This window comes from Watersipora subatra, chromosome 6, assembly GCF_963576615.1.
Source record: "Watersipora subatra chromosome 6, tzWatSuba1.1, whole genome shotgun sequence".
NCBI classification, from domain to species: Eukaryota; Metazoa; Bryozoa; class Gymnolaemata; order Cheilostomatida; family Watersiporidae; genus Watersipora; species Watersipora subatra.
In genome coordinates this window covers 29,473,431-29,499,293 of record NC_088713.1, presented here as the reverse complement: position 1 = coordinate 29,499,293, position 25,863 = coordinate 29,473,431, and the positions used below count along the sequence as shown (strand labels likewise).

At 34.0% G+C, this 25,863-nt stretch overlaps 1 long non-coding RNA gene across 1 annotated transcript; it reads left to right on the top strand.

The window, feature by feature from the left end:
• Positions 1 to 458: 458 nt before the first annotated feature.
• On the top strand, positions 459 to 23,812 carry LOC137398741 (uncharacterized). Its single transcript, XR_010979014.1, has 8 exons — positions 459 to 567; positions 1,894 to 1,950; positions 5,965 to 6,021; positions 8,275 to 8,397; positions 8,902 to 9,015; positions 13,538 to 13,688; positions 16,364 to 16,504; positions 23,472 to 23,812. It is a non-coding gene; the product is annotated as an uncharacterized lncRNA (long non-coding RNA).
• Positions 23,813 to 25,863: the final 2,051 nt, after the last annotated feature.

Sequence of the window (25,863 nt, the reverse complement as noted above, 5' to 3'; positions counted from 1 at the left end):
ATACTGTTTTTTAAAAATTGTGCTCAAATTTATGCACGCTTTCATCATTGCCTTTTAAACCAATAATTTGGCAAGTCTCTCCCAGCTATTGTTTTAAACATATATGTATATTGTCTATACATATTAGTGTACGTGCTGTAGCGTAGCGTATAAATTAAAACCATCAAAAATGTACAAGCCTGATAGTAAACTCTCTCTGTTATGTTGAAATCATCAAAGAGTTACAATACTTTTTCTGCATAGGCTGAGGTAAGGCCTGCTTCAAACCTGCAGACGCTGTGTAAACCACGAGTCTTCATTTATCCAACAGCCAAAAAATTAAACAAATTACGTAGCTGCGTATGGGCATACACCTAATTTAATTGTGCTGATAACCACATTTCTTTCTGTAGGATTTACTATCGCTTGCGTGAACTCGGAGTGCACTCGGGATCGAATCTAAGCTTCAAATCTAGCTCATTTAACTCATCTCATGTCAGCAACGCTTTTTAGTGCAAGTATTATCAATGGAGGACAACTGAGCTGGCAGAAGATCTATGTGGCTGCAAGTTTCTGATTTAGACCAACGTGAGTAGGATAAAACTGTATTTAAGAAATGAAACAGATAATGAAAGCAGCAGTTATGTGTGCTTTTGCTTTAGATTTTACTTTACCTTGAACTTTGGGGACTACATTGGGCTACAGGATTTGTTGTTGTCGCTCATCCAAAGTAACAAAAATATACGACTTTCAATGAAAGCTTGGATGACTGTAGCTTAACATTTGCTTCATACTCAAGTCAAGTCAAGCTCATATGTCAAGCGATCTTCAGGAATCGAGTGTTGCGATCATTGGTAGACATTGGTAGATATGCATCACTGAATAATTTTCCATTGCTAGCTGGTTGTCGGATGCATGCTTTACGTTATATCCTTAAAATCCCAAATTTTTCCAACTTCTCAAAAATTCAAGTGATTCAAAGATCTATAACAAAAGTTTAATTAAAAATGGTTTACAGAAAGAGTTTTTAATTGAATTCTGAAAGAATATATAATTTATATTGTAATACTCATACAAAAATTAGTTCCGTAGGCCTACTATATGCTAATCAAAGCTACCGTTTCAAGGCAAAGGTTAGCAGTAGTTAACCTTTCGGTATAGAGATTCAAGACAAAAAAATTCATGTAAAATAAACGTTTTATAATGCTAGAAGCCTAGAACTAAGTGCCAGCAAAGCTTTGCTAGCAAAGCTTTGTGAAGCGTATTAGATACACATGGCATGAGGAAAATCTGTTGCTGCAGATGTTTATATTATTGATTGATATAATTAATGTGGTTATGTAAACATTGACTGTAGCATATATTCTTTAAGGGGAAATATATATTTTGCCATAAGCCTTGTTTTTTTTAAAACATTTTTTGAAGATTGACTAACCAAACATGAAACAGGTACATTAAAAATAATTAAGCTTTTCGTATACCCATTATTATGCTAGTTTGCAACGAATTTGCGTGTAGCCTATCATCAGAAAACTCAATGACCAAAATTTGCTTGATATTTCTCCAGTATCCTGCGGGACATGTATTGCCTCCAGCTAGCTTTAGCTTTCAGAGCCAGACATAGAACCCAGTTCAAGCAATAAAGGTCATAAACTAGTAACAAGCATTAATTAAACATCTCTTTGTATATAGCTTAGTGTATGGCATTATGTAATCTCATACCTGTTGGCTGTTTAGCTCAGAGAAAGAGCTAATCTCATCAATCACTGTCAACAGGGTGTCAACAATCACTGTCTCTGTTGGCTGGCACTGGCTAGATGCATTACTCATGTGTCTTTGTGTAACTTGTGATGTACTCTCTAACTTGGTCCACATAAATGCACGCTAATAATCAAATGTCTTTTTTTCTTGTAGAGTGTGACATTGTGTTTCGTAATAATGCTATAATGCCTGGCTTGCTCTTGGTTGCAGGTATGTACTGACAAGATAAAACAATCTGACTTTTTTTCTTTTTTTTCCAGGCTTTCATTTATATGGTCTCTAATTTAGACAACAACTGCGACGACTTAGCCTTTAGCTGTGCACTTTTCTTGTTGTTTTGTTATCGTTACTTATGCCAACAGAAAATTTAATATTCACATTGTTTTTATATAGTAATGATAATAGCAAAAAGAGTACAATTTAAAATAGTTTTTCTCTGTAATTACCGAAAATCATTTAGCATCCGATATAGTTCTAGTCATAACATTGAAATGAATATTTTCATGGTGTAGTATCCTGGTTAGCCTCTGAACCTTGAGTTAAATGTATTCTGTTTTTGTCTAATTTAAAAGTTTTGAGCTATTGAGACATACACTGACCCTTGTATAGAGATAAACCCTGTCTTTAACAATGATGATTTCAGCCAGCTTTCAATAACCTAACCAACAGACCTTACCCATTCTGTGTTGTGCTGACCTTGTATTGTGGTTGGTTTTTGTTAGTGCAGAGTAGGTGAGAAGTAGGATACTTGAGCCAATAAAAGAGTTACATTTTTAATATGAAATAACTAAGGTTTTTTTGCGTTGTATTTATAATTTTGCATGCTCTTAGAGCTTGGTTAAGTGCATCGGTGAACATGGTTTTACTTTTGCTCTCTCAACTGCATTCAAATAATTTCATATAGTAAAGTCAATGGGCCATCTATCTTTGAAGAAAGATGCATGGGTCAGTATGGAGGATTCACAGGCCACCACTTAAGGAAACTTGGGCATAAGGGCAAATTTCATGATCTTAGGCTATACATATAACTGAAAGCTTTTCATTTAATATCTTATTACAGCACTACCCATAACATTATTTGACGTATAGATTTTTGCTGCTTTCTTTTTATAAAACTATGGTATTGGCTAAAAGCGTAAATTGAATGGGTTATGATAAAATTATACTTGGCCGCTTGACCCATCAATCCGTTTTTGCTCTTGCATTGCAGTAGATTAGTTGGGCCAACTGGTCCAACTACCCTCATCCTTAATGGCCCATGTATACCCAGCTTATAACTTTTGTAAAGTGCCATAACTCTCAAGTTATTTACAGATTAGTTTTAAATTTTGTCTCAAATCGGTTTAAAGATGTTTATTTATGTTAAAAACAAAAATTTGAGTAAACGTCATTTATTTGCTGCATGTTAAACCTGCTAGAATATTAAGTAAATTTACGAAACAGTACTCATGAAAGGTAACTTACCTCCATGCTTGACATTTTCACTTTGACAGAAACTAAGATGGCAGCAGTGACCTATTTTTGGATTGGACAATATTATACAAGCAATAGAAAACTAAAATAAAGTAAACAATTTCTAATAATGGGATACCTATGTATCCCCTGTTTCCATATATCCCACTTCTCCCCTAATATTTGTCCTGAGTAATTATACTCACTGGAAATGTGAGTTTATCTTCTCTCAATTTTTGGCATTAGAAAGTTTGAGTATTTTTATCATGTTTGCTAGAATTTTGACTTCTGAGTTCGAGTTTGGCACATGAATTATTGAAGCACAATGAATAAATGTTGGGATTAGTCGCTTGAAAGATGTGCGATACTCAACAACTATGCCTGCTATGGACTAATGCATCTATGGAAATAATTATAATTGTATTTTAATATCACAATTACTATTCTGGTGTTATGGATTAAATTAGGCTGCTGAAATATAACACTGGATATCTAACATGTTTCAGTCAATGCTACTTGCTAAATTAAGTTTGAGCAGGGTAGTGTTTTTAAAAGTTTACTTTCTATTCTTTGGATTTAAGATTCAATGTTTTTGTAGTTGTACCTGCAAAATGATAGAAAATCATTTTCACCTGTAATTACAATTTAAGTATATGGAACAGTACTTGAATTGTTCCATATACTTGAAGAAAGAGATAGAGATAAAGTTATAGCGACCAAAAAAGGTAATTGACATGGTATGGCTAAATATGACAGGGTTGTTATTCACTGCTGCCACATTCAAGGCAAGGCCAATGTTTTCACTGCGGTTTATCTAGTATTTTGCAATATTATCACAGACTCATTATACACGCATTATGTGGCTCTCGGAGCAAATAAGAGTCAGGCTTATAGGGCACAGCTAGCTAGAGAGTGGCAAAACACACCTGTGAATATTAAAACTTGATCGGAAACACTTACTAGAACCAACATCTTCGTGCATACATAAAGCACTAAGCTGGGACAAGAACCCACCAGAGCACGCAAGCCAATAATAGCTAAAGCTGAAGCAATAATAGTCATAAAAGCTGAAGCAAGCGGTAGAAATGTCAAGTGATTTGCAGGAACTGATAATTGCAGGGCTTTGTGAAGCGTATTAGATATGCATGACATGAGAAAAACTCTTTGTCGCGGATTTACATATTATTGATTTTATTGAATGATATTAATTCATTCGCACCTGCCTAATTTTTAGACGATTTGCCCCAGATACTGCTGATTTTCGGAAAGTTGCCGTAATTCAAATTACTACTACAAAAAACAAACTTAAGATAATTTACTCATTTAAATTTCACAAGAACCAGCCAAATCTCCGTTTTCAAATTATATTATATTCATACAAACAACTCGTATCCCTTTTATGTAGATTCATGCATCAAAGAAGGTAGTTTTAGGAAATTTCCAATTTTCAAAAAAATGTCATTTGCTGAAACAAAGTTAGATTTGCACCATAAAAATTGCAAAATATACTAAGTTTGACAGAAATTAGTTATTTATTACAGACAATACATAGTTATAAAGATTATTTATACAGATGTAGTTAGTCACGAACACGAAAATCATGAAACTTCAAATTTTTCCCAACGAGAAACTTTGAATTTTTTCTTCAAACAAAAGCATAGCAAATCTATATGCCAATATAACACGAATAAAACTTCATGAAAATGTTTCAAATAATAAAAATATGTTCAATAACTCTGTTCTCGACTTTTCAGATATCATAGACAGCTCTCAGAACCAATATGATCCTATCGAAACTGAAAGATAACGTCAGTCTGACTACAGCTGGCAGCGTGAAGAATGCATTTTTATTCGAGCATAACGATTCAAATTGGCAAAATTAAAAGTTAATAGACACTTTGAAACATTAAAAATAATGTTTTAATTTGATTTATGCAGTCTTTCAGTGTCTTACCACTTTTTGATCCGCGTATTTACTGCTGAAGTTGAAAAAAGATTATCACAAACGATAAAATTTCAAGTCAGCATGATGATTTCCGGTTTTGGTAGATATTGAGATAGGTGTACTAATCGGGTTATAACTTTTGTCGGAGATGTCACAGAAGCATATTTTAAAGTTTGTCTGATTGGCCAGAAATCTTTCTTTATAGCAAATTAAAAGTATTATTTTATAACTAAAAATAATGATGCAAAGAGTTGGTAAATTTCAGACGCGAGTAAACACGCGTTGAGTGCCTGACAATGTTATAAATACGCATGTTAACTTGCGTTAACTCGTGCATGGGTGCGAATGAGTTTATCTGGTTATGTAAACATTCACAGTAGCAGATATTATTTGAGAGAAAATGACTATTTTGACTTAGCCTTGCTTTTGTTTGTAAACATTTTGTTGAAGATTGTCTAACGAACCATGATACAGGTACATGCAAAATCGTGAAGCTCTTCGTATACACATTAATATGCTAGTTTGCAAGTTTTTGTCTCGAGCTTTAGCTTTCAGAGCCAAACATAGAACCCCGTTCAAGAAATAAAGGTCTTAAACTAGTAAGAAGCATTATTTAAACACCCCTTTGTATATAGCTGAGTGTATGGCATTATGTAATCTCATACCTGTTTGCTGTTTAGTTCAGAGAAAGAGCTAATCTCATCAATCGCTGTAAACCACATGCTGGCACTGGTTACACTCATTACTCATGTCTTTGTCTAACTGGTGATGTACTGTCTAACTTGCCAACATAAATGGATGCTAATCAATTGTCGTTTTTCTTGTAGAGTCCGATATTGAGTTTCGTAATAATGCTACAATGCCTGGCTTGCTCTTGATTGCAGGTATGTACTGACCAGATAAAACGATCTAACTTTTTTCCATATTTTCTTTCCAGGTTTGCATTCATATGGTCTCTAATTTAGACAACAACTGCCAGGACTTAGCCATTAGCTGTGCGCCTTTCTTGTTGTTTTTTTTGCTGTTACTTATGCCAACAAGAACTTTAAAATGGTATTGTTTCATATAACAGTAATAACAACATAGAGTTACTACTTAGAATGGTTTTTCTCTGTTATTACAAAAAATCAAAATTTGCATTCAATATAGTTCTGGTGATAATATTAAAATGAGTATTTTTATGGTTTAGTCTCATGGTTAGCCTCTGAGCCTTGATTTCAATGTATTCTGGTTTTGCTAACTGGAAGGTTTTAAGCTATTGAGACATTCACTGACCCTCCAATGAAAATAAAGACTGGTTTTAACTATTTCGCTACCGTAAGCCGATATATCAGCTTTAGTGGTAGTTCAAGTACAGGCCGTAAGCCATATATCAGCTTTAGTGGTAGTTCAAGTACAGGCCGTAAGCCATATATCAGCTTTAGTGGTAGTTCAAGTAAAGGCCGTAAGCCATATATCGGCTTTAGTGGTAGTTCAAGTACAGGCCGTAAGCCATATATCAGCTTTAGTGGTAGTTCAAGTACAGGCCGTAAGCCATATATCGGCTTTAGTGGTAGTTCAAGTACAGGCTGTAAGCCATATATCGGCTTTAGTGGTAGTTCAAGTACAGGCCGTAAGCCATATATCGGCTTTAGTGGTAGTTCAAGTACAGGCCGTAAGCCATATATCGGCTTTAGTGGTAGTTCAAGTACAGGCCGTAAGCCATATATCGGCTTTAGTGGTAGTTCAAGTACAGGCCGTAAGCCATATATCAGCTTTAGTGGTAGTTCAAGTACAGGCGGTAAGCCATATATCGGCTTTTCAATATGGTTTCACTTTTCTTTTAATTATGAAACCTATAGAACAGCTAGACTAATCAAATTTTGTCTCCAGTGAAACAACCTTGTTGCCAACTACTTGCTATCAATGTAAATATTTTTAGCTAAGTATTGTCAACAAATCGCGGTGATAATTGTAGTGACCGTAAAACGATATATTGGCTTATCAATAGGGTTTCACTTTTCTTTTAATTATGAAACCTATAGAACAGCTAGACTAATCAAAATTTGTCTCCAGTGAAACAATTGTGTTGCCAATCACGTGCACCTAAAAAATTTTGGTTTCAACTAATCCATTTCTAATTATTTTTCAAAACGGTGAAACCAGATCGTTATCGTCATAGCAAGGAAAAACACACTGCGTTCGTTCAACACAAATAAAACGTTCGATATTGTACAAGAGTAAAAATCACCTTGTAATTATCTTGTAGAAAATTTTGTTTTGAATAGGATGCATTTTACAGTAAAGTGATATCTGCTTTTATTCTCGAGATATTGCTTAATTACTAGCGGTATATCAGCTTTTCAAAAAGTTGGTTCATTAATTTGGGCAGAATATTCATTCGGTAAGATTTTAATGTGGTAGTGAAAGAGTTAAAGGTTTACTTGCATCAAAATTTATATTACAGTTATTTAGTATGGAAAGATTAACCAAGTCTTACTTTGTTGTGTTGTAGGTGGAAAATATTTTACTAACTATATTTTTCCAGTATATTTTGAGTCAGGAAATGATGATGAGCGTGTGCTGGATGGATATGATCTGTAAATTTTTTTACGAGTTTTTAAAATTGTACAAAAGTTTATAGTTTCAGCCCGAACAATGGTGAAATACCATTTTTTTCTGTTTGATGACATCGGTGGTAGGTTTTTTACTAGTGTTTGATCAAATATCATTATACTATTCTTTGGATCGCTGAAAATATTGCCCAGGTTTACTGACACGCATTGATAAGATCGGCAAGGATCAAAGCGTTAAAACTTGACATATCATCAATTCATGAATTTTTACAAGTTTATATTTATATTTAACGACTATGGTATTATCTTATTGACATGGAATTACTTAATTTATTTGAAAATTTTAGCACTTTAACTACCAGAGGTGCGAGCTGTCTACTGACACAGGCTTGGGTAATATTTCATAACAAAGGCTAGTACAAAGCCATTTGCCCAGCTGCTTGCATTGAAAGCTGCTCATCCATAACAGCTCATGTATTGCTTTCCAGTTGGCAAGCACTTTATGTATGCCTATATCAATTTTATCGGCATGTCCACCAACATATCAACTGGTCGTGGATCAGTAGTTTGTTATCTGTTTAGGCCTACGTAGTCATTAAAGTCATCTTTCCTGAGAGATGTTACAATGATGAACAGATCTCAAATGCTAGTTCAACGCTTCTTCCCAGTCATTGGATGCGTAACCAACCTGATTTTCAAGGGCTGGTAGGTCATCCTTAACTAGTTCACTTAATAAGCTTTTTACTCAATGACCTCGCATAGACCTTTCAACACATTAGTTTCAACACTTGTTGCCATTTGTCTGTTGCTTTGAATTTCTTTGCATAAAGTGAACCCTTTTGCGGTATAATTTTAATTTATTTTAGACTTGATCGATACCCCAAACTTTTTTTTAACTTTTGATAAACGCGATAATAATACCTCAAAAAAATACCATAACGCATCTATTTTGATGCAACAACACTCTATCTTTCAGTCCTACTCCCATCCTTCAATAAAAAATGGCCCTCAATTTTTCAAACAATTATTTTAAGTGGTCTCAAATAGCAGTACCATTAAAATAGAGTTAGCATTCAAATATAGGTTTAACGGTAGCCCACTTTCAACATGTCTGCAAATACCAAATAAAAGGTGGTCAGAGGCTCAATGCATAAAGTGGTCATCAACTTTCTTACTTAATATTATGTTACAAACATTTTACTTTTGTAGAAGTTGTTTGATCTGGAGAATAAAGATGAGCTCTCCACACCGAACTATAGTCCCTCGATCATTTCCTCATAGAACCAATCATATCGGTCTACAAGTTTTTAAAAAAGCTAAAGGGTGAGTTTATGAGCCCTTGTTTTTTTAGTCTTGATCTTTTGATGATTATAGTTGGCTCTGGAGACTGCAGTCATTAATTACATTGGGCAGTTGGCTAAACTAAAATACCATAGCACTGGCAATCAAAAAAATAACTAAAACAATAGTTAGGATGCAAAATACTAATGTATGAAGTTGTATGTACAAATTATCCGTTTTTTATATTTATGTACAGTATTTCAACTATGTATAAATTTAGTATAAAGTTTATTAAAATATTATTATTAAATATTAATATTTAAATGTTAATATAAAAATATTAACCATTTTTGCAAAGTTTGACTGATTTTTTTAATGAGTTTAATTTGGGTTCTCAGAATTGAAACGTTTTAAAACACAAGCAGGTGTGTACGTAGTCCATTAACTGAGTGCATACAACAGGCTGTGCAGTGCAGCTCAGCACAACGTACGCGTTTAGCCAAGATCAATGTTCTATGGCTCTTACAAATTTTTCCGTACAAAACACTTTTTTTAGTGAGTAGCTGATTAATTGATTAATTGATTAATGGATTACTGATTGCTTCCTATTTTATTAGCAAAAGAGGCCGAGAACACGGCCGAGCTCACACTGCAACACACTTTTAGCTTTTTGTTCGCATCTTTAGATGTAAAATTTTCTGTTGATTGGTGTGTATATAAAAAATCTCATAGGCGGCGGGTTCAAAAATAGGGGCCATGCTAACCTGAGGGCACACTTCATTCATTGGTGAAAGTTAGGTCTTTAACAAAAGCCATTACATTTATGAGAATAGTGATTTGTATACCAAAATATGTTGTATTCTAATAAATAGTGTATTACGTTGTTCTATATAGAACGATATGGTAATGATGCTACCATATCACTACCAGGCACACTGGCTTTTTAGCTATAACTAAAAAACAACTTGTATTAACCGTTTTAGGCAACACTCTTGCTCACCTAAATTCTGGAGTTTTCTGTTCATGTAATAATATTATGTTTTCCAAACTATGATACAATTAAAAGTGCTCTTGTGAATCCTGGTCATCAAATGTTTTTAGCATTTTTTTATAACATCAAGTGGCAATTAAATTTTCCTATTTAATAATAATAATTTATTGTGTTTTCCAAACTATGATACAATTAAAAGTGCTATTGTGAATTCTGGTCATCAAATATTTTTAGCAATTTTTTTATAACATCAAGTGGCAATTCAAATTTCCTATTTTCCAGCAAGATCAATAAATTTTTAACCCCTCTTAGCATTTTCAACATATTGAAGAGTGAAGTAATAATTTGTGGACACGATCCACAATAATCATGAACTTGTGGTATGACTCTTACTCTGTTTCTTACATCAAGCCTGCTTATAAACATGCTGTCAAAATGCAGTTGCATTTAAAGGTCGACTCGCAACAAAATTTACATTACAGTTATTTGGTATCAAAAAATTCACCATGTTTTACTCTACTGGGTTGTAGGTGCAGAATTTGTAGAATGGTAATTACAAGCTCTTAAAAGCTCAAAAATGAACAGTTAATCGCAGCCATCAGGAAAACATCGTAGGTTAGAATCCCTGTATTTTGATTATGTACTCAACTCAATGTAGTTATTGTTCTGACATGCAGTGTTATCACGTAAAATTAAAGGCCAATCACAGCCTCGGTATAAAACGTCTCGTAGCACTAGTTTATGACAAACACTTCGGGTTCTACCGGGAAGCTCTCATCAAATATACATGCTCAATTATAAATACTCGCTACTTTACAATTTTTTCAGCTTGGTGTAATTTTTTTGTCGTAATTTGATCATGTGACCCATAATTCCTGTCAAAAAGCATGAACAATTTCTGCAGAATCCTTTGACTATCGCAGGTGACCAACAGGCTCCTCATGTCATCAGAGGATGGTATACATTCCTTCGAACTAAAGTTAAAAAATAAAATAATTTTTAGGCGAGGTTTTGAGATATCAGTGCTCAAAGTGACAGCATTACAATGATCAGGAAATAGTCACCTAAGGACAATATACATGATTTATTGAATACATGAGGTAAATTTGTAAAAATATTTTGACAAATGAGGTTGCAAAAAAGTTTAAACAGAAGCCATCACTGCGCAACTTACACCCCATTTTAGCCGTTTCGTAAAGGGATTCCAACCTATGACGTTTTTGTGATGGCTGCGATTAACTGTTTGCTTTTGATCTTTTAAGATCTTGTGATCACTTTTCCCCATATTTTGCACTTACAACACAGCAGAGTAAGATACGGTAAATGGTTTGAGACTAAATAACTGTAATGTAAGTTTTGTTGCAAGCTCACCAATAATTTACGCATAAATTGTCTCAGTTATTTTTTTAATCATTTAAGAATTAAATTAGCTATAATAATAATTAGCTCGATTAATATTAAAAGCTTGGAAACCTCTGGTATTGTTTTTTTTTTAATTATACACGTATACAATATGATTCTCAAATACAGCAAAGCATGACGTAAAAGTAATACAAAGCAGATTTTACACTGATTGCTTCTGTTTTCTTTTGACGAAGCTGTTTCAGTGCGAATCAAATTGTTCAACTCCTGAGCTACTGTGAACCTAGTAGGACAGTAAAGATAGTCAAAGTGTTTTCGCATAACCAAGTGCTGCATGATGTGGCTTTGTCAAGCTTTTGTACGAATGGGTCGCAATCTCAAAAACCATGGTCAAGTCGCAAACCATGAAGTTGAGTTATCCGACTATAAAGCTGCACTAACTGAATAAGTAATACATTTTTTTTAGATATACAGCTATTTCTATGACAACCAGCTACAATCTGTTTAGATTTTTAACTTCAGCATAATTTTCTGGATATAAATTCAGAAATCTAGATAAATATCACAACATCTTGATTGATATTGGTTGCTATGACATTTTGAAATGTAAACACAATTGTGCATTAGTTTTTGTTTCTCAAACTTCAACACTTGTTTTCTCGGAACTATGTTTTGGCATTAATGGTTTCAGCATTCAGCATGCATTAATTACATGCATTCAGTTTATTGACCATAAAACCTGCTGTAATTGAGGTAAAATCAAAATTTGGTTTTGCAAAATAGCTGTGAACTCACTCCTTTTGATAGTAGTGTAGATAACTCCCAATCTCAAACCACTGATTTAACCATGGTTTCTGAGATCATGACCCAAATTGTTTATGATTAGTGAGTAATTGACAAATTACTTTACTGTATATATACCTGAATGAAAAAAGCAATTGTTTGTATATGTTGAACCAATAAAAATATGTTTACAACCCAAGTGTAGTTTCGCTTTGCGAATACTTGCTTTATGACAATTTCTTCTTAGAAATGACAGTCATGTCAGAGGCATAACAGCCACAAATTTTTACTAGTTTTAGTTCTATGGACTGGGTAATTTTATTGAGTAATAGTGCTGATGAGAGTAATTATTTTTATCAGTAATAATATATTGTAAACTAATAATATTCATGAATCATCTGACTCGAGTTTTATGCTCACCTCACGGTAATTTCAAAATGAACGAAAAGTGTTCCCTCTCATTCTGCAACACATTTTTTTATAGTTTTCGCGGCATCAACTAACGTATTATTATACTGATTAATTTGCTATAAAAAGACTGTTAATAGATCATGTGGTTTAAAGTTATAACCATTTATACAGACTCATTTTAGAAATTAGGTGTCACTAATTACTTATGTCGCAGTAAAGAAATTCCTTTCGTAGTAAAGGAGTTGACGTTAGTTTGTTAAATACATCATGTAGTTACCACACTGTTTAGAACAAATAGTGCTAATGTAAAACTACAATAAAAATATGTCATAGCTAACATAAATTTGCTACCAGTTTTAATTTTATATTATACTATATATTTTATATAGGTTTTGCATTTTCTATTAAAGGATTTTAAATGTTCCCAGGACAAAAAGAAGCCACTGCAACAGGCTTTTCATAGAAATGATTTTAAACTCTATCTTAGTATGATAGATATTTCTGTAACAAGTATTGATGTGGCTAATTGTGCCTAATACTTTTATACGCTTTTGACTAAGTCGAACAAATCTAGTTTGTTTCACTCTTACCACCTGCCTCAAGTCGGTGCAAATGATCATCAAAAATTTGATTTCTTTGTGCCGCTAAAAATGGCACATTAAAGAAAATTTAGTTTGGTGAACACTCAAATATTGGTTAATTATTTGCCTTGCTAAAAACCGTAATAGACTCATCTGGATTACATGTACAACTTAGCTGCCTAGGTTGCTAACTCGTAGTTCCGTGGCTTGTTATCATTTTGCTTGTTAGGGAGTAGTAATCTTTTTAAAAAAATGAACCCGCTTTTTTTGTTGGAAACATACCATTCAAGCAGCAAATGTATGTCAGTGCTACTGCGCATTATGCTGGTTAATATTCTCAGCTTTGTTAATCATTCTTAGTATTGAATAAGTGTTGCTGCTTTTTGGTTTGTCTCTTTTTTCCATATATATGTAACTATTATGTATAACTTTTTAGCTTCATGAAGCTGGTGCAGAGTTCTTACTAACCCTTTAGTGACCGCGGGCTTACGGCTGGAATTCCCCCAGCGCACCAGAGCATTTACTATGGTTATTTGAGCCTTCGATACCACTGCGTAAAAACTGCATCAACTTTCATCAAAATTGAGGTAGATACATAAATTAACATGCACAAGAATGCTGAGAAATTTCTCTACAAGTTGATTTTTTTTATGTAGCTAGCTTGCATTTGCTTTCCTGCAAAACTCTCAATTCGTTGAAGCAACGAGTTTTTTTATTTTTGTCGGTCATTTTCAATTGTTTTTATATTTACTAAAAGCAATTTTGCAAGGTTGTATAAATAATTCCTGCATGGATTTATATGTTCACAACAATTTCAAAAAAAATTAGTCATCCAAGAGCATTGAAAGTGGAGTTATGAGCTCCAATGTATAGCGGGAGCGCCACTGGAAATGCTCAAGACGCCTTGTCCATAAGCAGCGCAAGACAGTCACCCGACAAGGTTGCTCCAACTTTTGTGCAAATTGGCACAAAACTGTGAATAAATATGCATCTGGAAGCTGAGAAACTTTCCTGCAGAATGAAATTTTTTCCTCCACACAGCTTGCAAAAACTTGGCAGCTAGACATATATAATTATATGCAGTTACGATTTTTTGCTCTAGTTTTTATGCATTTCTTGAGACTATAGATCTATGTAAAAGTTTTGCATATAAAGTCAATGCACAGGTTTATGTGTGCTGCAGCAAACATTAACCGGTTGTGTGCAAGAAGAATTAAGTCGTGAGCCTATATTCACACATTTGGTGAAGCAGCAAAAAACATGAAGTAACATTTATTATGAGCAGAAACAGCAAATCATGGACTACTAGATTGCAAAACAATATGAGAACTGAACTCTTTGATTAGACTGCTGCTCTGAAGATGAAAGTGTGCAACAAATGCAGCACACCAATGCACAACTAATACAATAGATTAGCAAATTTATGTAAAAATGCTAGCAATACAAAGCAGTGAAGCATTTGCGGAAACAATAAAATACCATTTGTAAATAAATTTAGTTAGCATGGTAAAGATCAAAACATGACTTGCACAAATATATTCCACTTGTGACTCCGCTGCCAGTGCATTCAGCTTGCTCGTCGACAATGTATACAGACAACTGGTGCACATAGCCAGAGACAGCAACGGAAAGCAAATAACTTAATTCCAAATTTAGATCTGTTAGATGGAATATACTGTCTGAAGTTGAGCCATCCTTCCCATGCCAGCAAGCTTTCATCTACAGATATAAATTTATCAGAGTGAAAAACAGGATAGAACCAGTCGCGTGTCATGGCAAAATTTTTTTCTAACTTGAACATTTTATTGCCAGTAGGGTCTTCAAAATTGTCAATAAAGTGTAAGCTTGCTTCTAATTTTCTTTCAATTTTTAAATTGATTAAAAATCAGCGTAGATAATAAAGGAATGTCACAGTGGACCAGTAAGGCAGCATAGTAGGCTTTTTGAGAATACCTAAATGCAAAACTAAACAAACAACTCGCCAAATCTTTATCATCAGCAGGCTCCGACGCATCGCAATGTTTTTGAAGGCCATGTTTATTTGTTTCGTTCAAAATAATATTTATAGTGACCGGTGTTTAAAAAGCTTTGAATAATAAAAAACACCTACCTGTTTAAGAATTCAAACTTATACTCCTGCCAGACTGTTAGCAAAATGTAATTATTTTGGTTTTAAACCAGCTCCTCTTTGATATCCGTCATTATTAGCCGTTTCAACACCGGCCGTTTCAGTCTCACTTTCGCAATCCCATTCATTTTGTTGATTCTCTTTTTTACTTTCATCGGCTTCCTCACATTTTTTGGTCTAAAAGCCCCTTCTTCACTTTCAAACCTGTCGTTATCTTCCTGTAAACAAATCTTTTTAATAGCGCTTCAAATATCGCATCCGTTCATGATGATCAGCTTTCCATAAAGACCGTTCAACTTCTAACAAAGTGTTCTTTTTGCACATGCGTAGAAGGGAGTAATTACAGCCTCAAAACAGTAGTATGATATCTTTTAAAACTCCTCAAAATATTAATGAAAAATGTTAGTGCCATTTTTAAAATAAATAAATGAATTTAAAAAATACCTATCGAAGACTCAGATCTGATGGCAATTACGGGTTTGGTGCGCTGAGACTGCGCTCTCAGCCCATAAGATTTACGGGAACGGTGTGGAAAAGGTTAACAATAATTTGGTTGAACGTCAGGTTCTGGTTATTATGTTTTACAAATTGGACTATGCCCTGTGAATAACTGCTTAATTTCAATTATGTACACAGCTCCTATTCACCCTTGCATGTTTATAGTTGTCGTGTTCTTGCATTCCTGTTACCTGTTTACCGGCGATAGCACTTGTACAAACTATAGGTTAGCGTAGCGTCTGAGACAGGAACAGAAACTTGCAGTTAACACCCATGGTGACGAGCTCTAAACTTTACCTTACAATAATATCTAGAAGCCAAGTCCAAATCAAGGTCAGACAACTGACAATCGATTTCATGACTTGGTGATCGCTTTTGAAATTTTGTTCACATTGCTTAAGTCATGCTCTTCTAATGCCTAAAGACTACACCGGTGAGGAATATAAAAGCTGTGATTGAATGTCAGGGCTAGAATACCAAATACACTTCTACTTGCTCAGTTTTTGTTTTTTCTGCAGCAATCAATGAACTTGCAAACGATTTGCTGTAAACGTATGTTGAAAACAGTTAATGTAAATCGGAAAAGGTTCTATTAAAAAAAACTTGTTATTTCTATTTTGTTATGAATCATTGCAGAGTGCTGCCATAACATGTCCTGCATCCTCTTTGATGCTAGTCAAGTTATCTACAGAACTGGCAATTTAAGGTTCAAACAGCTTACATACATCTTTGGGATGTTTCTGGTCAGAAGAGAGTGGACACAAGAACTTAGTGAAGGTAAATCACGGTGTTTATAGACCAAAATATTGAGAAACGTAGAATGAGCTTTAGTGAAAAAAAAATTTTTTTTTAGAGGTATTTTACAATTATAGAAATAAAAAATCACTTCTAGTCTTAAAAATTCAATTATATTATTTTTGGCAAATACATTTAACACCTTTGCTATCACATCAATTTCTGACCAAACAAAATTAATTCAAACAAATTTTCAAAAAACTGATATACAGCTAGTATTTAAGTAATATCACAAAAATCAAAACCTACCGTTTCACTGTTAAATGCATCTTTTTCAAAAAAATTCTACAAAATAACTATGAAACTGTTTAGTGAGTCCCAATCTCACAAATGTTCTGACGCTTTCTTTGCGTTGAATGAACGCTGTGTGTTTCTTATTGCCATGACGATAATGATCTGGTTTTTCTGTTTTGATAATAAGTAGAAATGAAACTGTTAGGCTAAAAATTATTCTATTGGTTGCGGGTGATTGGCAACCAAATTGTTTTGGTAGAGACAGAGTTTGATTTGTCTAGCTAATGTGTGTGCTCCGTAATGAAAAGAAAAGTGAAACCCTCATGATAAGCCAATACATCGGCTTACGGTCTGTACTTATATTACCTCGGAAGCCGTGACATCGGCTTATGGTAGCGAAAGAGTTAATAATTTGCCCCATGCTATACCCTTTATAACTTTCAATGGCATTCATGTTGGTTAATAGATTGACTCGCATATTAGTATTACTTACAATCTGTTTGTGATAAATCCAATTTTTGCTCAAAATCCCGTTCTGCTTGTCATAGCTATCTTTTGCAGTTATCCTTCATTTTTCGTGATACACAGGGACATTGGTTCTTTGTGAAAAGTGAAATCGCAAAATAAAAAGTAGTTTTTTTTACGTACTATATATACATGTACATGGCTCAAACTTTTTTTGTTAAAACACTTGCATTTTTCTCTAAACATAATGTATTTGTTTCCTGTATGATAAATAAATTGAAGTTCTCTTGATTGACTGTTATGTCGTATTTCAATTTCAATCCCAGTATGGTAATTCAAAGAATGAACTTCAAGTGTATGGGCATAGTTTGGACTTTATCTGGTTGGAATATCTGTCCAGTAAATGCTCTTATAATGCATTCCTCTTATAACGGGAACTCCACCTAAAAATAATTTATGTAAAGCTTTTGTTTGATGCAACATAAATACTTTCACATGAAGTAAAGTGTCAAGTTGGTGCAAATTCTCAAATTCAATGACGAGAATTTTATAGCTGGCTTTAAAAATATAGTTTACATTCTTGCCGAACTGGAGCAATAAGAGTATGTATAGGGTTCGCTATTATAGATTTTAGTACATTGTTAACTCTTTTGCCACCGCAAGCCTATGCATCAGCTTATTAATAGGGTTTCACTTTTTTTATTAGGAAGCCCACACATTAGCTAGACACATCAAATTATGCCTCCAATTAAAGAAATTTGTTTCCAAGCAGGTGCAACCAATATAATTCGTTTGCAGTTCAACCATTCTAACATTTCACAGTAATTTAAGTACAGACAGTAAGCCGGTGTATTGACGTTTCAATAGGGTTTCACTTTACTTTTCATTACGAAACCTACACATTAGCTAGACTAATAAAATCTGGTCTCGCACGAAACCACCTTGTTGCTAGTCACATGCAACCAATATACATTATTTTTGTTCAACTATTCAATTTCCAATCATTTTTTCAAAACGGCAAAACCAGATCGTTATCGCAAACAAAGCGTCAGAAAAATTGTGAGAGTGAGATTCACCAAACAATTTTAGGCTTACCTTGTAGAGAACATTCTTTTAAATAAGATGCATTTTACAGTAAAATAATATCTGTTTTCATTCTTGAGTTATTGCTTAAATACTAGCGGTATATCGCTTTTTTTCGAAAAAACGTTTGAATTAATTTGGGAAGGTTATTCGTTCGATCAGAATTTTATGCAGTAGCCAAAGAGTTAAACTAGTTTGCCATTAGAAGATGTCAGTTGTGTCAAAAAATAGGAAAAAATGACTAGCCTTTCATAAACTCCCAAAAATTGGAAAGCAACCTATTGGTGCAAGCATTGGAGTATTGATATACCCAGATGAATGTTATGAGCTCTAGTCTCATCAAAAATATATATTTTTCCTAACTGTATCCCGACGATGGATAAATGAAAAGTCAGACAGACACCGCTTTCACCTTGTTAGTTAGCAACAACAAGTATCAATCAGTCTTTTGTTGCTTTTATTTACTTCACCTTCTTGTTTGTCTCCAAATTCATGTCTACTGCCAATTAACCAGAATGTTTTTAATTGTTTAATCGGTTGATATGAGCATTAAAGTGGAAATTTCACCTGAGCTAGTAATTATTTCAGTTTTCTTGAATAGTGTTACAAAAACTAACTGTAACAAACAGGCGCAGTGGCACTTGCATGCCAATGGCAGAGTAACTTTATTGTAAAAGCACATGCCATAATCGTGTAAACCAAGGCTGAAAACCTGTTCTACTAGAAACTTCTGAGCTATTTAAAGGACTTTAATAATGTCTATATAATCTCAGATTTTTTGAATTTTTTAAAGTGCTCGAAAGGGCAACTTCATGTTTTTTTGTCACAGCATTGAACCTTCTTCAAATAGATTACAATTTTTGGAGAAAAGCCGTCTGCACAGCAATTGAAGGCTCATGTTGTTCGTTGGAGCTTAGGACATATTATTTTAGTGTTAATTGTGTTTTAGTTGTATCATGCGTATTTTGGAAGAAAACATTAAACCTAGAAAGAGTAATTCAAAGTGGTCTAAAAACATGCGAGTTATAAAGCAAGCTGACTTATTTTTAATAATCCTAGCTTAGACAACTGAAAAAATTATTTCTGTAAGAAATGACATCTTGAAGCATATTTGTTAAAAAAATTATTTGCTTGCAAAATCTGTTGGTCTAAACTTTTCTTGATTTTGCTGGACTTGCTGGACGTACTATTTTAGTGTTAACCCTTTGGCAGAGAAACGACTAAAATGTCGTTTACCGGTTGCGTGAAGAAACAAAATTTATGTCGCTTTCGGTAGACGTTTATAAAACTGTCGCCTAGTAACGTTAAACAAAGGATATGAACACTAGTAAGTTTTAAATATCATCAACAATATATCGGTTGATGATTTACAATATGAAATGATTATCTGAGAGGCTTTGATTTGTGCTAAAAACTAAACAAATTGCCTCTCCTTGAAAAAGAATAAAATTTGGAAAAAACAGTCAACATCAGCTCGACTTTCAAAACGGTACAATAAAAGATTATTTGATCCTGCGATCATTAGTGACTTTTTGTTTGATCAGAATCAAAATAATTCAAATAATAGAAGTGATGTAAACTTTTTGGATTTTTAATAAACTTGGAAAATATAGGGAAAACGATCGTTGTGGTGTCAAATGCCTTCCAACGCTAAGTCGGTTAATATGCATCTGCAATGTGAGATTTCAAAATTTGATCACTGGCCATTTAAGAAGAACTAAATAGTTTTAGTGTAATCAGTATTAATAATCTAAATAAAATCCACATTGATCGAAAAGTGTGCATGAGGATCTTGTCTGTTTATATTTGCCTCCAGTGTCACCTGCCTACAATAAATGATTTTAGTTTACATAAAACCTGTTGTTATTCAATAAAAGCACTGATTCAACTTATGCTACTTCTATTTCAGCTCATCAAAAATTGGTAAACTTGCAATGAATCTATGTACTTATTTTATATATTTAGCTCTTCATCTTAAGCTTTCTTAAATTGCAATTGAGGTCCGTAAAAGTCGACGATAATTTTTTGCGATAGATGTAAGAAATAGAGTAGTAGTCATACCACAAGTTCATGATTTTTGAACAATTTATTACTTCATTCTTTAATAAGTTGAAAATGCTAAGACAGATTAAAAAAATTATTGATCTTGTTGGAAGAGAGGAAATTTGAATTGCCATTTGATGTTATAAAAAATTGCTAAAACATTTGATGACCAGGATTCACAAGAGCACTTTTAATTGTATCATAGTTTGGAAAACATAATATTATTACAGGAGCAGACAACTCAAGAATTTAAGTGAGCAAGAGTGTTGCCTAAAACGGTTAATACAAATGGTTGTTTAGTTATAGCTAAAAGGCCAGTGTGCCTGGTAGTGGTAGCATCATTACCATATCAATCTATATAGAACAACGTAATACACTTTTTATTAGAATACAACATATTTTGTTATACAAATCGCTATTCTCATAAATGTAATGGCTTTTGTTAAAGACCTAACTTTTACCAATGAATGTGTGTGCCCTCAGGTTAGAATGGCCCTTATTTTTGAACCACACCGCCTATGAGATTTTTATAAACATATCAATCAACAGAACTTATTACATATAATGATGCAAAGAAAAAGCTAAAAGTGTGTTGCAGTGTGAGCTCGGTCGTGTTCTCAGCCTTTTCCGCTAATAACATAGGAAGCAATCAGTAATCCATTTTCAAAAGTCTATTGATTGCCCATTTCTGAAACCTTGGTAACTTTAAAGGTCTGACACGGCTGGTTACTTAACCAGCCGTGTCAGACCTTTAAAGTTACCAAGGTTTTTTTACTACACTTGTAGTAAAAAACGAAATTGCGAGAACAAAAATATGTGCTCCCAAAAAACGGAAAATCCCAGGTCGGTGAGGGTTGTTAACATGTTTTCTATTGGTTCAATGCAGGCAGATGATTCTTTTCTTTCAAATAGGTACACGTATGACAGGCTAATTAATCAGCTACTCAATAAAAATGTGTTTTATACAAACATATTTGTAAGAGCCATAGAACATTGATCTTGGCTATACGCGTATGTTGTGCCGAGCTGCACTGCCTGTTGTATGTAAATGTTGTTTCAGCCTGTTGCAAGTAAATATTGTTTCTTTTTTAGATCAGCTGTCTCAATGAAGTTCTGCTTGGCTTTTAAATTGGCATCCCACTGTGTGGTCGTGTTTCAGTCAGTGTTTTTCACCTCCGTGTTTCAGGTCGCAAGCAGAATTTCGCGATAGTAAAAGTACTTAGATGATACACCCTAAGATGCATTCAAAACAGTATTGTACGATAGCTTAGTGCTATAGACTACAACCCTATTCTGGTGTTTCAAACTATTGCCAGTTAGGAGTGTGGTAAGTAGCAGCTAAAGCTAAATGTCTTTATTATATAAAATACCTAAATACTGGCAAGGCAGAAGCGCATGGAAAACATGTAACTATAGAAACTGTTCATAGCAAGATATCCCTTTTGCTGCCATATGCGCATTTATGCAAAGTGTATGGCCAACTGTCATATGCACACTATAGCAAATTTTCAAGCAGTCGCATAGTAACTTAATTTTATTACTTGTTGATAACATAACCAACGACCTTTAGTACTTTTATAGTATTGACAGTGTTGTCTAAATATTTTTCTATGAAAGTTGCATAAATTCGCAAGTCTGTTTTAAGTCTTTGTTTGGAAAATTTCAACTCGGAAACGCTCATCTTTTTTTCAACATTTGAACTATTTAGCGTTATTATGGCCTTCGCAAGTTCCTCGCGGCTTAAAAAACAAAGAGTTACATATGTTGATGAAATTGCAGCCAATTCAAAATCTGGCTTAGTAATTAGAAAGATAATGAAAGACGCAGCACTAACTCTGACGGTAATCTGCTAAGTTCTGACGGAAATAATAGTTTTGTAAGTGTAAGTAAAATTGGAGATGATCATTTTAGTTTCATTGCAATCACAGCTTTACATAGGTTTAGTAATGCACAAAGCATAAACATGTCGATTTGGTGCATAGCTCTGGTAACACGTTTGCAAAATAAAATGTTACAAAAATGTTTTAGAGTTTGAAGTTTAAAAAACCCGTGAACATACCATGAAGTAAAATCACGATTTTTCAGTAAAATGACTGACAGTAAGCCGATGCTTAATTGGTACATGGATGGCAGCAATAGGCATATCTAAACACACCAACCTTAGAGTGTTAAAGGCCAACTGAATAATAAGGGATTTTTATACAATTAAATAGTCAATCTGTGCATGAAAAAACATTGACTGTTAGACAGTTAATAATTTTATTCAGCTCAAGAGTTGGACTAAACTTGGTTTGTCCTAAAAATACCATGGCAGTCTAGAGTGCGGTAAAATATTGTCAGTTGCAATAATTAAACATTCAATTATTGCAAACTATTGCAAGAAGGTCAATTAGCACAATTGTTATTGTGTCAGTCTAACGCGTTGAATCTTGCAAGTTTAAATCCTATGTGACACAATTTTTTTTTTCTGATTTCCAACTGTGGCTTTAGATGGACATATACTGTTCTCATAATAGTACAGGCTGAGTGTGTACAATGTTGTTGATTTTTGTGCGTTTTGCTTAGAAGGGAAAGGAACAGTACCGCTGTAATTGTTGGTTTGTAAAATAGAGCTTTTCTTAATCCAACTATTTATTACATATTATATTTCAATGATACCATTCTTAACTAAGATTTGAACAAAGAAGCATTAGCTTGAAATAAATCACTGATGATAATCATTGTTTTTAATTTTACTGAGCGAAATGATTTGTGTTAACCACAACATTAAAACAAACTTTTTCAAAGAAAAGCTTATTGATTAAAGTTTTATTGTTAGGTGGAACATCAGCATACTTAGAATTGCAATATCTTTAGGAGAAATGTAATTATGCAGTTTCAGTAGGAAGACATCTTCTGTGCCACACCTACATGTAGTAGTGCTGCCAAAGTAACCCGCTGCAAGAGCTTCCTTTTAAAGATCAGGTCCATTTCCTAAGTATTTTGAAACAACGTGATGGAACACACTTTTTAGTAATTAATGTTAGAAAACCTCCTTGATATTTTGGGAAAGTCTGTAAAATGGGTAGGGTTCAAAATTCTCCTAATTTTCAACTATACAACTTACTAAATGGTTTCTTTGCAGGAAGAGCAGCAACTCTACCCGTTGAAGCATAGTGGTCTAGAATGCCTGACCTTCAAACGACAGGTTGTTGTTCAATTTCCAAAAAGGTCTCCAGTGACAGGAAAGACATCCAAGCTTGAAGTTCTTTCTGCAACTGGGCGTGTCTGCAATCAGCAAAGTTCCCTTGCCAATTACTTTAGAGATGTCTTGCTAGAATATTATTGTAAAAAATTGTGCCTAGCCGTTGGTTACACTAACCATAACATATTGCACTATACTCAACATGCAAGGGACTGCTCACACAAATCGCAAGACAATTATTGTAGCAGCAGTGTTTTGAAGCTCTAAAACTTTATTTGACAGAAATAAATCAGATAATCCATTTTTGTTGACAAAAAGTTTGATGCTATGCTTTGTAAATCATTCAATTTTCAATATTTTGGTATTGCAACAACTGTTCGGGCTGCTTTTGATGGTTGGTTCCATTTTCACAAAAGACCTTTAGGTTCATACAAACTCATTGTTTGTAATAATATTGTCTTTGTCATTGTTGCACTCAATTAAACTATTTGTTTGACACGCCTATATTAAGCTTATAACATCTCTAAACTCTACTCCCTAAAGGGGCCGCTTATGAATTCATTTTTTTCTTTTGACTAAGAATGATATTTTGAAATGAAAGTGTTGACCAATGTTGATAAATGCGAGATGAATATCTATGTAATCTTCACAGTGTGTTCAAAGTTACTCCTTGGTTTCATCGAAGGCTCCTATCGTAAATCTTTTTATAATTCAAAGGCCACCACATGCTATCTTTTCCAGTTTTGTTTGCTAGTAGCAATGATTGGATTTGATGAACATGTTTTAGTAACGAAAGTGGTCACAGTTCATGTTTGAAATTTATGTTTTGAACATTTTAGCTCTGTGAATGTAACAGGCATATTTGCAGCATGCTTGAATATATGCGATGCTTTAATATATGATCACAAAGTGTATTTGTTTCTATGTGAAAACTATGATGATCTCGATACCAATCCGATCATTATTGCAACTTGTTTAAAACTAACAAAATGCTAGTTCTTGTGTTGCTTAACACGAACAAGCTATAAAGGGTGAAACAAAATTTTCATGTGGATAAACAATATGACAAACATTTGATCAAAGCACAAAAATATTTGCCAATAAGTCTTTTTTTTGGCATTAGTTGACCAAAGTCCTGAAAACCGAATTAGTTGGCTTTTGCAACCTATTATTAAAACATTTTATCTAATAATCAAGGTTCATTGCAACTAAAATCCTTAAAATTAAATATCATATGGAATTTAGCTAAATTCATATAAAAAGAAGTAATGTAGACCTTGACACTAAGACTATCTAATGCTAGACATAAAAAACCTAATAGGAGTCCATGAAATTAAAGAGAAGATAATTGCTTGTGCAAAAGAGAAAACAACTCCAAATTTTGTATAAAAAAATTCAATTTATGCGCTAATGGGAGGCCCTCCAATTCATACTACAGAGCCTCCCAACCTGCAAAATTTTCCAAAATGTTGCATTCTCCGGCAAAATTTTTGCAAAATGCAAAATAGATACGTATGCGATCAGCATGACGAGTAGAGTTGTTTTAGCACGTTTTTAGCGAAGCCTCCTATCAGAAGCCTCCTATTATCCAAAAGCCCTATATCGTGGATATATTTTCCAAAGTGGCCTCCTATTCACTACAATTTGACTATATATATATATACATATAAAAAATTTAAAAAAAATTGTTTCCTCACCCCGGTTAACCCATATGGGTGGTAATTTCTGCTCTAACTCGGGTCTCCTACCAGAGACCTGGGAGTTTGACCATTCGCCTCAAGATCTTAGCTGTTCCCCATAGCACATTTTTCTGCAACTCCCCTGAGTTGATTGCTGTCGGTATTTGGGCAAGCCACATTTTATGCGCCGGTGTTATTGCGCCCAGTGACCCAATGACTACTGGGATTACTGTTGTTCTTACATCCCAGCATTTTTCAATCTCTTCTCCAAGAGGGAGATATTTCTCTACCTTCTCTTTTTCTTCGCTGGTTATATTGTAGTCATTGGGTACTGCTATATCTATTATAGTAGCCCTTTTGATCTCCTTGTCCACCACCACTGTATCTGGTTGGTTTGCTAGGGCATGCTTGTCAGTCCGAATGTATAAGTTCCAGAGAATCTTAGCGCGGTCATTTTCATTCACCTTACCAGGAGCTTCCCACCAGTGTTGTGGTTTATTAAGGCCATACTCATCACATAAATTTCTTTACACAACACCTGCGACATGATTATCCCGCTCGGTGTATGTGCTTCCTGCTAGCTGCTTGCATCCACTGATGAGGTGTTGAATAGTCTCAGGTGCATCTTTGCACAGTCTGCATTTAGGATAGTC